Raw genomic sequence first — 14,374 nt, forward strand, 5'->3', positions numbered from 1 at the left:
AACCGCCTGGTCAAGGAGCATCCGCGGGTCTGCTGCACCTGCCCGTCTCCGGCCTTTCCTTTCCACCGCGACCACGCGGCTCTGCGGGGCGAGGGCCACTGGGTCTGCCGCCCAGTGGGAGGAAGAGGACCGCAAGGGCGCCCGCCGAGCTCCCTGGCAGATGCAACACCAGCGCAGCGGCGGCGCGTGTTCGGGGAGGTTCAGGAGCTGCCGCCGAGGGGGTAAAACCCGGGACGACAAGGAAGCCTGTGCAGGCCCTGGGTTCTCCACGCGCAGACGCCCACCTCGCGCACTTGCTGGAGAGCCCGGTCCCGGGTGAGCCAGTGAACCGCCTCGAGAAGATCGGCGACCGCCTGCCCACCCTCTGCAGGCTGCCCGGCCCCCAGCTGGGCCGGGTGAGTTTCTCCGGGAGGTTTCACCCTCAGGCACCGTGAGGAGCCTCTGGCGCCGGTGCCTCTGAGGAGCCCCTCCCGTGTCGTGTCGGGGCTTCTGCCTGATGCCTCTCTCTGCAGCCCCGGGGCAGCCTTTTCACCACCCTAGAGCCCTCTCCCAAGCCAGTGATGCAAATGGGAACAGCAGAGCTTTTTGCAGGGACAGAGTGTCTGCGAAGGGTTGTAAAGTGCCTGGAACTTTCGGAGGCAGACTAGGATGCCTGCAGGCAGGCGTGAGTGGGTTTCCCCGTTACTCCTCCAGTCTTATTTCCGGGACGCTCTTACCAAGCAGGGTGTTTTGAAATTCCTCCCTTGGGATTGTCTTTGGTGCTAACTTCAAATATGCATGAAAGAATCAGTGTGACCTTTGTTTTATTAAAACTATTGTCCAGGAGTTCCCTCGTGGCTCGGCAGGTTATGAACCCGCGTTGTCACCGCAGTGGCTCAGGTTTGATCTCTGGCCTCAGAACCTGCATGCTGAGGGTGTAGGGAAAAAAAATATTGTCCAGAAAGACATAAAAGTAATCATGCCCTCACTTTGAACCCTCCTTGGAGCCTTTTATATGATCAAATACATAACTCTGTAGGGTTTTTTTTTTTTTTTTTGGTTGCAATTGTTTTATTTTTAAATAATTCAATGAATTTTATATTTATTATTATACAACCATGATCACAACCTAATTTTATTTTATCTTATTTATTTATTTATTTTTGTCTTTTTGCCATTTCTTGGGCCGCTCCCGTGGCATATGGAGGTTCCCAGGCTAGGGGTCCAATCGGAGCCATAGCCCCCAGCCTACGCCAGAGCCACAGCAACTTGCAATCCGAGCTTCCTCTGCAACCTACACCACAGCTCACGGCAATGCTGGATCGTTAACCCACTGAGCAAGGCCAGGGATCAAACCCGCAACCTGATGGTTCCTAGTCGGGTTCGTTAACCACTGCGCCACGATGGGAACTCCCACAACCTAATTTAAGATTATTTCTATCCCAACACCCAATCCACCCTTCCCTCCCCCTGCCTGTCCCCTTTGATAACCATAAATTTTTCAAAGTCTGCCAGTCTCTTTCTGTTCTACAAATAAGTTCATTTGTATCCTTATTTTATTTTAGGGCCAAGCTTACCCAAGGCATATGGAACTTCCCAGACTAGGAGTTGAATTGGAGCCATAGCCCCTGACCTACACCACAGCTCATGGCAGCACCAGTTTCTTAACCCACTGAGCGAGGCCAGGGATCCAACCTGTGTCCTCATGGATACTAGTTGGGTTCATTACCACTGAGCCACAACAGTAACTCCCTGTAAATTTTTTGATGATGTCCTTTCTGACTGATGTAAGATGGTACCTCATTTTAGTTTTGGGGTTTTGTGCGGCGGGTGGCGGGATGGGTGCTTAGGGCTGCACTGATGTAAGATTTTTAACTAAGGAACAACATTCCCCCCCCCCTTGGCTAAAAAGGTACCTGCAAGCCTTTTCAGCTATGCTTGCCTCATACCACCCTTCTTGTAATAATGTAGCAACCATGTACCCTATGTCCAAGCCAGAAGCCCTGCTAATTGTGTTCCCAGCATTGCTTATCAGTTCCGCTTCTGTAACCTTGCTTGCTCAGTTTCTTAGGGAGGAACAGTGTCTGCTTGGGGAAGGGGGGAGGTCTGGGATGCTTAAGAGGGAAAATCAAGACCTTGTAATGTATCAAAGTTGCAGAGAACAAAGACCTGTGCTCAGACTCTGGAGGTGACTCCTCTGAGCCCAACCGGAGCTGAATAATCCTTGCTTTTCCATATCTCCGAGTGCTGTTTGTCTCCTTCCACTGCCATGGTTTTTGCGGTTTCCACGACAGCACCAGCAACATATGCAGGTTCCCAGGCAAGGGGGCAAATCCGAGCTGCAGCTGCTGGCCTACATACACCACAGCCACAGCAATGCCAGATCCGAGTTAAGTCTTGGACCTACACCATAGCTAATGGCAACACTCGATCCTTAACCCACTGAGTGAGGTCAGGGATCGAACCCAAGTCCTCATGGATACTCATCGGGTTTGTTACCAGTAAGCCACCAGGGGAACTCCCCTCATTGTAATGTTGATTTTCAATTCCCTAATAGTGCTATGGAGCATCTTTTTATGTCTTTTTTTTTTTTTTTTGCCTTTTGCCTTTTGCCATTTCTTCGGCCGCTCCCGCGGCATATGGAGGTTCCCAGGCTAGGGGTCGAATTGGAGCTGTAGACACCGGCCTACACTAGAGCCACAGCAACGCGGGATCCGAGCCACGTCTGCAACCTACACCACAGATCACGGCAACGCTGGATCATTAACCCACTAAGCAAGAGCAGGGACCGAACCCACAACCTCATGGTTCCTAGTCGGATTCGTTAACCACTGCGCCACGACGGGAACTCCTTTTTATGTGTTTTTGCCCAGGTTTTTGTCTTTGGAGAAATGTCTGTTTAGATCTTCTGCCCCCTCCCCCCTTTTGGTCTTTATAGGGCTGCATATGCGACATATAGAGGTTCCCAAACCAGGGTCTAATCAGAGTTACAGCTGCCAGCCTTTGCCACAGCCACAGCAATGTAGATTGGAGGTTCGTCTGTGACCTACACTACAGCTCACTGAAAGGCCAGATCTCTAACGCACTGAGCGAGGCCAGAGATTGAACCTGCAACCTCATGGTTCCTGGTTAGACTCGTTTCCACTGCGCCACAACGGGAACTCCGAGAGCTATTCTTTATCCTCGATTTTCCCTCCTGAGAGTAAATATAAACTAGAGGTCCCCACAAAATCTGTTGACTCTTTTATTCTGGCAGAGCAGGGAGTATCTACTCTCAGTCCGTCCACAGCAGATATTAAATAGCATCCCACGAATAAACATCCTTCATCTATAAGAACCTTATCACCACACACACCTGCAGGGTGAGCTGGGCAGTCCTGGGGTGGGTGAGTCTCAGGGTGGAAAAAAATCAACCAACCCAACTCTTACAAGTCAATCAAATATACTAAGAAGGGAAATCTCCATAAGCCACTTGCAGAAGCCAGCTAGAGTCCTCTTGTCCAAAGCTGGGTCATAACCCACCAAAAACAATCAGTGGGGAGGGAAAGGGGCAGCTCAAAATCAAGCAACTGGTGAGTCGTCCAGATGAAGGAAAGGCAGAGCTTTCTGTCCTCTCTGAGCACCTCAAGGAGGATTCTTGAGCCCCGTGATCCCCTGGTATACAGTAGAGGAAGGTTCCTATAACAGCTACTGGCAGCAGCTTATTTCTGCCAAGGACTCCAGGCAGGTCCGAAAGTGCAAGGTGCATCCTGAAATCTTCCAGTCTTCTTGGTACTTAAGAGAATTTCCCTAGGATGTCTGGATGCATGAGGTTCCATGTCTGGCTGATTTCTCCTCCACAAAGGCTAATCTCCAGAGCTTTGCTCTGAAATTGTAGAACAAGGGAAGAGGACATCGCATGCATTTCGAAGACGTTTCTCCAATTTAAATTTATTAGAGTTGTTGGAGTTTAGGTTAAGAGCTGAATAACTGTCAGTAGTCACTACACTCACAATACTCTTCCTGGTACACTGTTGCTTTGCAAGATTTAAATATTCTCGTGTGTGTGTGTGTGTGTGTGTGTGTGTGTGTGTGTGTGTGTGTGTGTGTCTTTTCTAGGGCCGCTCCTACGGCATATGGAGGTTCCCAGGGGTCTAATTGGAGCAGGTAGCCGCCAGCCTACACCACAGCCACAGCAACACAGGATCCAAGCCGCCTCTGCAACCTACACCACACTTCACGGCAACGCTGGATCCCTAACCCACTGAGCGAGGCCGGGGATCAAACCCACGTCCTCAGGGATACTAGGCAGGTTCGTTAGCCACTGAGCCACAGTGGGAACTCCCGTAGCCAGTTTTGATGACATACCCTCTCCCCTCTCCCAAGCTCCAGAGCCTTTTCCCTTTGGCCCCAATGGGAGTAACATCCATCCCGTCAGGCACCCAGGGCCCTCCCTCTTCCTCACGGTGAGCATCTACACGGGGCCTGGCACACACCAGCACAGGTGAAACACAGGGACAGGGAGGGGACAGCATGCCCCAGAGCGGGCCAACACGACAGCCCACATTCTACAATCACGAAAATGGCACAGGAGAGTCTTGTAAAGTCGGGAGTCTCTACCAGTGGTGCCCACGAATTTTGGCATAGGCAGGTCCCTAAAAATGTCAGCAAGAGGAAGGAAGAAGACCTCCACGCATCCGAACAGAGTGTCCTGACCAGGGACAGGCACGGCTGCAGAGCAGCAGCGAATGGGGCTGCTTGGGGAGAGGCGGCTGGGCGCACCCAGCCTGGGAATGCCTCCCACACGCATATGCAAGGGAACCACGAAAGGAAGTCTCTGCCCTTTGTCTGCTTGTGGGAAAGCCAGAGCTGCCCTGGGAAAGGGGAAAAAGACAGCCCAGCCCAGGACACTGGGTGGGTGCAGGGGCCTTACCCAGTGAGGACAGAAGCGCCAAGGTCTCCAGCATCACGTGGTGGTCCAGGCATTTCTGAGCCTCATCGAGGAGCCCCCACTCCTCCTGGGAGAAAAGTACAGCCATATCTGTAAACCACACAAGTCCCAACCTGAGAATAACAATCTAAAGTATTCCTTCCAGGTATGTGGAAAAAAATAAATAAATAAAATAAAATAAAAATGCAGACCTACATAAAAAAAAAAAAACCACACAAGTCCTGGCCAAGATGGAGACGGTTCAATCAACGGGCAGCTCCTCTCCCAGGATCCTTGGTCTCCTCCCCGACTCCACTCCCTCCGCCCCAGCTCGCCAAGTTCGGAAGAGACACAAGGTCTGGTGGTACCAGTGTCTCTGTCCCTTCTTTCCACAGATCACTGTGCCCAGAACACAATAAAAACAAGTGGCGGGGCGACCATCATCTAAATTCTGGTCCCTGGATTTCCCATAGTGGCTCAGTGGTTAACGAATCCAACTAGGAACCATGAGGGTGCGGGTTTGACCCCTGGCCTTGCTCAGTGGGTTAAGGATCCGGCATTGCTGTGAGCTGTGGTGTAGGTTGCAGACACAGCCCGGATCCCATGTTGCTGTGGCTCTGGCGTAGGCCGGTGGCTACAGCTCCGATTTGACCCCTAGCCTGGGAACCTCCATATGCTGCAGGTGTGGCCCTAGACAAGGCAAAGACACAAAAACAAACAAACAAACAAACAAACATAAATAAATAAACTTGGTCCCAGAAGGGGAACGCTACCCCACTTTTAGTCAGTTACTCGCAGGCCCCCCCCGCCAACGTTCCTCCCAGACAAGCAAACTTGAACTGCCATCCTCCCTGAAGTGCCCAGGGTCAGGGCCTCGGGCTACACGCTCCCGCTCCTCCTCCCCTGCACAGCACTTAGAGGGACCCTCTCTGCACATCTGGTCCCTCTTCTCCAGCTCCGCTCCTGACAGCCAGCAGCCCGCCATGCCACTGTGCCCGTGGAAGCCACACAGTGTTTTATAAATGGGATCAGAGGCCTATTTTGCCCCAGCCTCCCCTAGAAGGCCCAAGTTCCCCAGTGCCAGAGAGCACCAGGCTCCCTCTGTAGTCCTCCTGACCTGGCCCTGTCACTCACGTCACACTCACAGCCCCAAACCTAACAGGAAGCCCTCTTGACTGGGCCCTCGACCGCATCTCCACACGCTGTCCCACAAGCATTCACAGCCTCTCTTCATCTGACCCTCATTCAAAGCCCAGCTGCACCTAACTCCCCACCCCTACCTCAGGCCTAGCAATGCTCCCGGCTGATCCACCTAAACTCCCCTCCCAGCTGGAATTAAATGATGCAGGCCTGACCAAGAGTCCCCACAAATCCCAGGTGGGTCGCAAGAGGGGTAGTAAGCCCTGCTGATGCCGGCAGCACACTCACCGACACCTGAGCTCCTCACGGAGATGCCTCCGTGTCTATCTCAGGTCCGCGGCCCCCGGAAGCCGTTTACACTCGTCTACCCTGAAACCCTCAGGGGCACATCCCCCTTCCCCGACCACCAGCCGCTCCACTTCCTCATCTGTCTCTGTGACACACACCAACACCATTCAGGTTGCCAACAGAGACACACACCTCACCTCCTCCTTCCCATTCCTGCCACCAAAACCCTCACGAAGTTTCCTCCAAAACCTGATGCATAGCTGTCCTTCTGTCCACTGCGCTGGGGCTGTCTGCGACCTGGACACGGCTCCTCAGTTCCAGACCTGTGTTCCTTTCTTTTTCTTTCTCTCTCTCTTTTTTTTTTTGTTTTTGTTTTTTTTGGCCATGCCTGTGGCATGTGGAAGTTCCTAGGGCAGGGATCAAACCCACACCACAGCAGTGACCCAAGCGACTGCCGTGACAATGCTGGACCCATATCATGCTGAGCCAAAAGGAACTCCACATTGTTTCTGCTTTTTAAGGTTTTCAGAGACTGTGATGTACATTAACTATCAGCAATTACTATAGGTAAGGAGTTCTTGTGGCTCAGCGGTCAATGAACCTGACTAGCAGCCATGAAGATGTGGGTTCGATCCCTGGCCTCGCTCAGTGGGTGAAGGATCCGGCGTTGCCATGAGCTGTGGTGTAGCTCGCAGAGGCGGCTGGGATCCCGCATTGCTGTGGTTGTGGCGTAGGCTGGCAGGTTCAGCTCCCATTGGACCTCTAGCCTGGGAACCTCTATATGCCGTGGATGAGGCCCTAAAGGGACAATAAAACAAAACAAAAAAAAACCCATAACACTATAGGTAAATTAACATTACAATCAATTTTAATAAACGGTCCCCATGTTTAATTTACTGAACATATTCATTTACTTTTCTCTTTTTACTTTTTCAGCCGCCCCTTGGAAAATGGAGTTCCAGGCCAGGGATGAGTTCTGATCTACTCCACTGCAGCTGTGGCAATGGTAGATCCTGTAACCCACTGTGCCAGGCCTGGGATTAAACCTGTGACCTGGCGCTGCAGAGATGCTGCTGATTCCATTGCCACCGCAGGAACTCCTGAATGTATTCATTTCTAATCGCCTCTCAATGTGTAAATATTTTTAAATTAAAAAAATCTTTATGGCTGCACTTGGGGCACATGGAAGCTCCTGAGCCAGGGACTGAACCTGAGCTGCAACTGCGACCTACACTACAGCACTGCCAGATCCTTAGCCCACTGTGTCTGGGTGGGGATCAAACCTACGCCTCCACAGCGACCCAAGCTGCTACGGTTGGATTTTTTTTTTTCCATTTTTGGACACCTGTGGCATATGGAATTCCTGGGCCAGGCATCAGATCCAAGCCACAGATGTGACCTACACTACAGCAACACCAGATCCATTAACTCACTATGAGGGATCAAACCCTCATCCTGGCGTTACAGAGACACCATGGATCTCATTGTGCCACAGCAGGAACTCCTGTAGTAGGATTTTTAAGCCACTGTGCCACTGCAAGACCACTGGTTAACTGATATCTTGATTCGTGTTTCATACATTGTGAATTCAAGGAGTTGCCGGGAGAGTCTCAGCAGGCAGGGCTGTTGCTTTTCCTTTATACAAACAAGCCAGTTTCCTGTTTGCAAAGATCCCCTCCAGTGTACCTGCAGGATCCACTCACTATAGCACTTTCATTCCTCTTGCCCTGAGTGGTGGAGGGCGCGAGCCAGCAGTGTGCTTGTCGGGAACGCAACTCCTCCACAAAGCTGGCTATTTCTTGGACCTGCAGGGGTGAGTCTACATTTCCGTACACCTCCATCTCCACCCAGGCCAACAATTTGCCACAATCAAGCATCCTTTTCTAAAGACACAGGACAGAACACCTCCTGAGCTGGATAGGTTCCTTTACGGAGGGAACATCAGGGATGAAGAAACCCCTAGGCCCTAAGCTGAGAGTCTCAGCTCTTCTCCCACTTCAAGGCACATCAAAAGTGGCATCCTTGAGACACTTTCTCCTCAGTCCCATTCCCAAGTCATGCTCTGGTCCAGCCCACACCCTCCAGCCCTGGAAGAGCCTCAGCCCAGCAGCCAGATCTTTATGTCCACATACGCATGGGATGATCCCTCAAGCTCAAGAGAGGGCAGGAGCTCTCATCTAAAATTCCTCTCAGGATCTTCGCGCTGGAACATGCTCCTTGCCATGACTTCCCCAACTCAACTTTTCCAGATGAAAAAAAAAAAAAAAAAAAAAAACAACAAAACAAAACCTTGAAATGGTCTTTTACTCCCTACTGCTGCTCACAGCTATACGTGGTGCATGACCAAGTCCTGTAGACGCTAAGGATGAAATCAGGGCAGAATCTCATCCAATCACGCATGTCCCATGACCTCCCTGTCTTAAGGTAATTTTCCAGGAGTCTGTGGTGGTGGTCTTCTCCGCAGTCTCCCTGCCCACAGCGCACCTGGTCTTCCAAATTTTATTTTATTATTTTATTTTGTTGTCTTTTTGCCATTTCTTGGGCCGCTCCCACGGCATATGGAGATTCCCAGGCTAGAGGTCCAATCAGAGCCGTAGCCGCTGACCTACACCACAGCTCACGGCAACTCGGGATCCTTAAACCGCTGAGCAAGGCCAGGGATCGAACCCTCAACCTCCTGGTTCCTAGTTGGATTCATTAACCACCTAGCTACGACGGGAACTCCCAAATTTTAAACTTTTATCTCTGGACACAGTTATCTTATCCCCACTCCTTTCACAGTGATCTGTGGATCCCAGCAGCTCAGGCCCACGTTCCAGGGAAGACACCTCCTACCCTCTGGCCCCGATACAAGACACCCCAGGTTGCCCCAATGCTGCGGACTCCGTGTACCTGCCAGCCGCACACAGGCAGCCCCAGCCAACTCTTGCCCGCAGTCCAGCAAATGGGCAGAAAGGGCGACCCTCCCAAGGCTGCCCTCTGCTCTGGACTCTGAGGCTGATCCGCAGGGAACTAAGCGGACGCCTCTCTGTCCGAATTTGGTCCTCGGGCCGGGTGGGGGCCCGGGAGACACAGGACCCACCTGAGCCGGGCTCAACAGCGCGGTCTCGACCACCGGCAATGGGGTATCGGAACCTGGAGAGGCGACCAGAGGGGTGAGAACGAGAGCACCGCGATAAACTCCGGGCTCGGGAGGCTTCGCATTCTCCTCTGGTCAGCGGGGAACATGCCTCTCCTTACACAGATGGAAATAACAGGTCCTGAACCTTTCTGGGTTTTTCTAGGCCCACTCTCCAAATATGGTTGCATCTCTTTTAAGGGTAAGCAATGCCCCCGCTGGAGTCAGGACCTCCTTTGCCCAGTATTATTGTGGCTCCCTCTTGCCTTTAAAAAGAAAAGTAAAATTTCTTCACTGCACCTGCGGCCCTTGGAAGTTCCTGGGCCAGGTACTGAACCTGTGCCACAGCAGTACCCAAGCCACAGCAGTGACAACACCAGATCCATAACCCACTGAGCCACCAGGGAACTCCCCTTTGCTTTTCATAGGCCAGGTAGGAAGTCACCTACTCTGTGAGAGATAGTAGGTAGTGGCAGTAAACCACATTACCCAGAAGTCTTTTTGGTGCCAGGTCACGCAGGTGGCACAGTCTTCTGGGTGGAGTAGTTTCCACTGCCTGCATTACCTGGGCCCTCCAAGAACATCGCCCAGTGGTCATTCCGGGTTGTAGATAAAGGGCAAGGGAGGACGTGAGGGTCTGGGGAATGGAATTCTGGGGTTGAAAACCTGGTGGGGCTTGGCTGGCTCTTAAAGGAGTTATACTCAGATTTCCTGGCAATGCAGCCTAGGTTACATCATGGAACTGTTTAGACCTGTTATTTCAGACCCCGTCAATCGTGGCAGATTTCCAAAGACTGCACCTAGAAAGGGATGCCCCATCCCGTAATGTTTGTTACTTGGTATTCTCTCATAGCCGATGGCTATATTGATGCTTGTCAAAAACTTGTATGCTCCAGGAGTTCCCCGTTGTGGCTCAACTATAATGAACCCAACTAATATCCATGAAGATGTGGGTTCAATCTCTGGCCCTGCTCAGCAGGATAAGGATCTGGCATTGCCGGAAGCTGTGGTATACGTCACAGACGCATCTTGGACCTGGTAGGCCATCAGCTGTAGCTCCAATTGGACCCCTAGCCTGGGAACCTCCATGTGCCATGGGAGCGGCCCAAGAAATGGCAAAGGAAATAAATAAATAAATAAAGTAAAGACACAACGTGAGATACTCCATTCTACATTTAATGCACAGCTCCAGCCTACTTCACATGTTTTGGCCACCAATTTGAACTTCAACCAGAGAACCCCTGCACAGCATTAAGGACCTGTGTCCCAGTTGATCCCTCAACTGAGAGGTCTCTGGGACCTTGTACACTAAACACAATGAAGCCTAACTCCCGACATAGACATTGAAAACCACTCTGCTTCCACCATTTACAGCTCAGACGATGGCACTTCCATCATCCTATCAGGTGGAGCAAAAAATAACATAAAATTAAATAAGATAAAAATAAACTTGGGGTCATCCATGACTCTCTCATCTATCTTGCACATCAGAAAATCCAGACACTGGGAGTTCCCATCATGGCGCAGCAGAAATGAATCCAACTAGGAACCATGAGGTCATGGGTTCGATCCCTGGCCTTGCTCAGTAGGTTAAGTATCTGGTGTTGCCATGAGCTGTGGTGTAGGTCGCAAATGTGGTTTGGATCTGATGTTGCTATGGCTGTGGTGTAGACCAGCAGCTATAGCTCCAGTTCAACCCCTAGCCTGGGAACCTCCATATTTCGTGGGTACGGACCTAGAAAGACAAAAAGACAAAAAAAAAGAAAAGAAAAGAAAATCCAGATACAAACTACACCAACTCCTTTTGCTCCCACAGCCACCACTCCAGGAGCGCCACCATCAGCATTTATGTGGACGATTGCAGTAGGCTCCTCCCTCATGCTCACCCTCTGTTCCCAACCACTCAGCTTCCAGAGAGAGCTCTTCAATGTCTTTCACCAGCCTCAGAATAGAAGCCCAGCTCCTCGGCTTACCATTCTTGCCTGATTCCTGGCTCTTTAGCTACCAGAAATATTGGAAGTTCCCCTGCAGTGCAGCTGCTTAAGGATCCAGCATTGTCTCTGCAGCTACTCAGATTACTGCCGTGTTGCAGATTTGATCCCTAGCCCAAGTTTGACCCCTGATGTGTGAACTTCCACATGCCAGTGGCGCAGCCAAAAAAAAGAAACCCTCCACACAAAAACTGCTCAAACTGATCAATGAATTCGGCAAAGTAGAAGGATACAAGATTAACATTCAGAACTCAGGTACATTTCCATATACTAACAATGAAATATTAGAAAAAGAATATGTGGCTCGGATCCCACAGTTGCTGTGGCATGGGCCGGCAGTCGCAGCTCTGTTTGGACCCATAACTTGGGAACTTTAATGTGCCACAGGTGTGGCCCTAAAAAGCAAAAAGTAAAGTAAAATAGCACTCCCAAAAATTAAATACCCAGGAATAAACCTGACCAAGGAGGTAAAGACTTATATACTGAGAACTATAGAACATTAATTAAGGAAATTAAAGAGGATTCAAAGAAATGGGAAGATATTCCACGCTCCTGGACTGGGAGAATTCCTATCGTTAAAATGGCCATTCTACCCAAAGCAATCGACAGATTCACTGCAATCCCTATCAAGTTACCCATGACATTTTTCACAGATCTAAAACAAACAATCCAAAAATTTAAATGGAACTATAAAAGACCCAGAATTACCACAGCAATCCTGAGGAACAAAAACCAAGCAGGAGGCACAACTCTCCCAGACTTCAGACAACATAACAAAGCTAATCAAAACGGTATGGTCCTGGTACAAAAACAGGCACATAGACCAATGGAACAGAACAGAGAACCCAGAAATAAACCCAGACACCTATGGTCAGTTAATCCTCATGAATACCTGCCAAGTTCGTTTCTGCTGAGCCACAACAGGAACTCCTCCATCGGCTCTATTTTTTTTTTTTTTGTCTTTGTTGTTGTTGTTAATATTTCTTGGGCTGCTCCCGACGCATATGGAGGTTCCCAGGCTAGGGGTCTAATCGGAGCTGCAGCCACCGGCCTACGCCAGAGCCACAGCAACGCGGGATCCGAGCCGCGTCTGCAACCTACACCACAGCTCACGGCAACGCCGGATCCTTAACCCACTGAGCAAGGGCAGGGACCGAACCCGCAACCTCATGGTTCCTAGTCGGATTCGTTAACCACTGCGCCACGACGGGAACTCCATCGGCTCTATTTTAAAAACATACACAAAATTGGAGTTCCCGTTGTGGCTCAGCAAGTTAAGACTCTCACTAGCATCCATGAAGATGTGGGTCCAATCCTTGGCCTCACTCAGTGAATTAAACATTTGGCGGTGCCACAGGATGTGGCGCAGGTTGCAGATATGGCTCTGATTCGAAATTGCTGTGGCTGTGGTGTTGGCTGCCTGCTGCAGCTCTGCTTCAAGCCACAGCCTGGGAACTTCCATATGCTATGGGTGCTGCCTCCCCCCTGCCCAAAAAAAAGAAAGAAAGAAAAGAAAAGACAAAATCCATACACTTCTCTAACCTCCACTGCCACCACTCTGGTCCACCCACCGTCAACACTCACCTGAGCTATTTCAGCAGACTCCACCCTGGTCTCCCTGCCCACCCACAGGCTTCCCCCAGTCTTTCCATTCTGCAGCCTGTCAACACCTGAGTCAAAACACTTCCCTTCTCAGTTACAAACCTTCCACGGTTCCACCACCATCAGAAAGAGGACAAGCTCCTCAGGCTGCCATGCCAGACCAGACCCCTGACTGCCGGCTCTCTGTTCTCAGCAAACAGCACACTGCCCTGCTGTTTCCAGACACTCCTAATTCATTCTCACCTCCAAGCGTTTGCACAACTGGCTTCTGTGTCTTGAAAACCATTCCACACCTCATCCCATCTATACTGGGAACGGGAGCCTCAGCACATAACCGCCGAGAATGACGCCCAGCAGAGGCGTCCTTTACCCGCCAGAGAAGGGAGCGATGAAGGCGAAGGGGTGAAGACCCTAGAACACACCATCCCCTACACCCGAGAGGTGAGGGCCTGAGGAACCCTCCACTCACATGAGCCCCGCGGCCGCCATGGGATCCTGTGAGCAGAAGAGGGTTGAGGAGCCGGGGAACGGAGCGGGTTCTGTGAGAAGAGCCGAACCCCCACACGCACAATGGGCGGCGACCTCAGGATGACTGTCGCCCTCCCAGCCCCAGTCTCCCCCTTGTAGAAACGCGCACAAGGATCAGGGTGCCATCTCGGGAGGCGGACGAGGCCAGAGAGCCGGGACGAAGGCCTCGGAAAGCGCGCAGCCCCGGCCGACACCTCTGCGCAAGGCGGCCCGTCCCACGACGGACACCATGGATCGTAATAACGCCACAGGGTGAGAGCCTATCCTCGTTACTGTCCGTCCCTGCTCGGCTCCTAACAGCGGCATGAGAGGGGACGCGGTCCAGGACTCCCAGCCTCCACAGCCACTCCGGACAGCCTCGGCTCGCGCAAAAGACGTCACGACGGCGCCGCCGGAAGTCCCGCCTCTCCCGGCTCGGACGGCAGGAAACGCCCATCTTCCGTGCTGCCTTTGGCGCAGCACAGAGGCAGCCGGCACAGACTTCTGGGTAAAGGAGCTTGTGCCCAGCTTCTAATCGAGGGAAGGGTTCCTTTTCTCGACGACTTCTGAGCAGAGTCAGGTGGGCTGAGAAAGGTCGGCGAGTAATTGCGTTCTTCGGTGGTTAAGCTCCTCTTAAAGGCAACGCGAACAGATTTCCTTGGTCCCCTGAGACAGCGCCTGTTTTCTCTTGTCGCCATCGATTGGAGCATTCTTTCAATCTGAGAGCTGTTTCACCCTGAGCCTTACGAAATGAGATTTAAGTGGAACGTTGAATATCCCTTGCTCGTGCAGTCATCGTGTAAAAAGATGAAATGGTCCCCTTATTCGTTCATGCCCTAA

The 14,374-nt window shown here is 51.4% G+C and overlaps 1 long non-coding RNA gene across 1 annotated transcript; it reads right to left on the reverse strand.

Annotated features, from left to right (window-relative positions):
- Positions 1–3,209: 3,209 nt before the first annotated feature.
- LOC125132918 (uncharacterized) lies at positions 3,210–13,927 on the reverse strand. The gene is made up of 3 exons (XR_007136353.1): positions 13,497–13,927; positions 4,892–4,999; positions 3,210–3,844 (listed from the first exon to the last, which is right to left on the reverse strand). It is a non-coding gene; the product is annotated as an uncharacterized LOC125132918 (long non-coding RNA).
- Between the last annotated feature and the right edge of the window lie 447 nt (positions 13,928–14,374).

This window comes from Phacochoerus africanus, chromosome 8, assembly GCF_016906955.1.
Source record: "Phacochoerus africanus isolate WHEZ1 chromosome 8, ROS_Pafr_v1, whole genome shotgun sequence".
In the NCBI taxonomy this organism is placed as follows: Eukaryota; Metazoa; Chordata; class Mammalia; order Artiodactyla; family Suidae; genus Phacochoerus; species Phacochoerus africanus.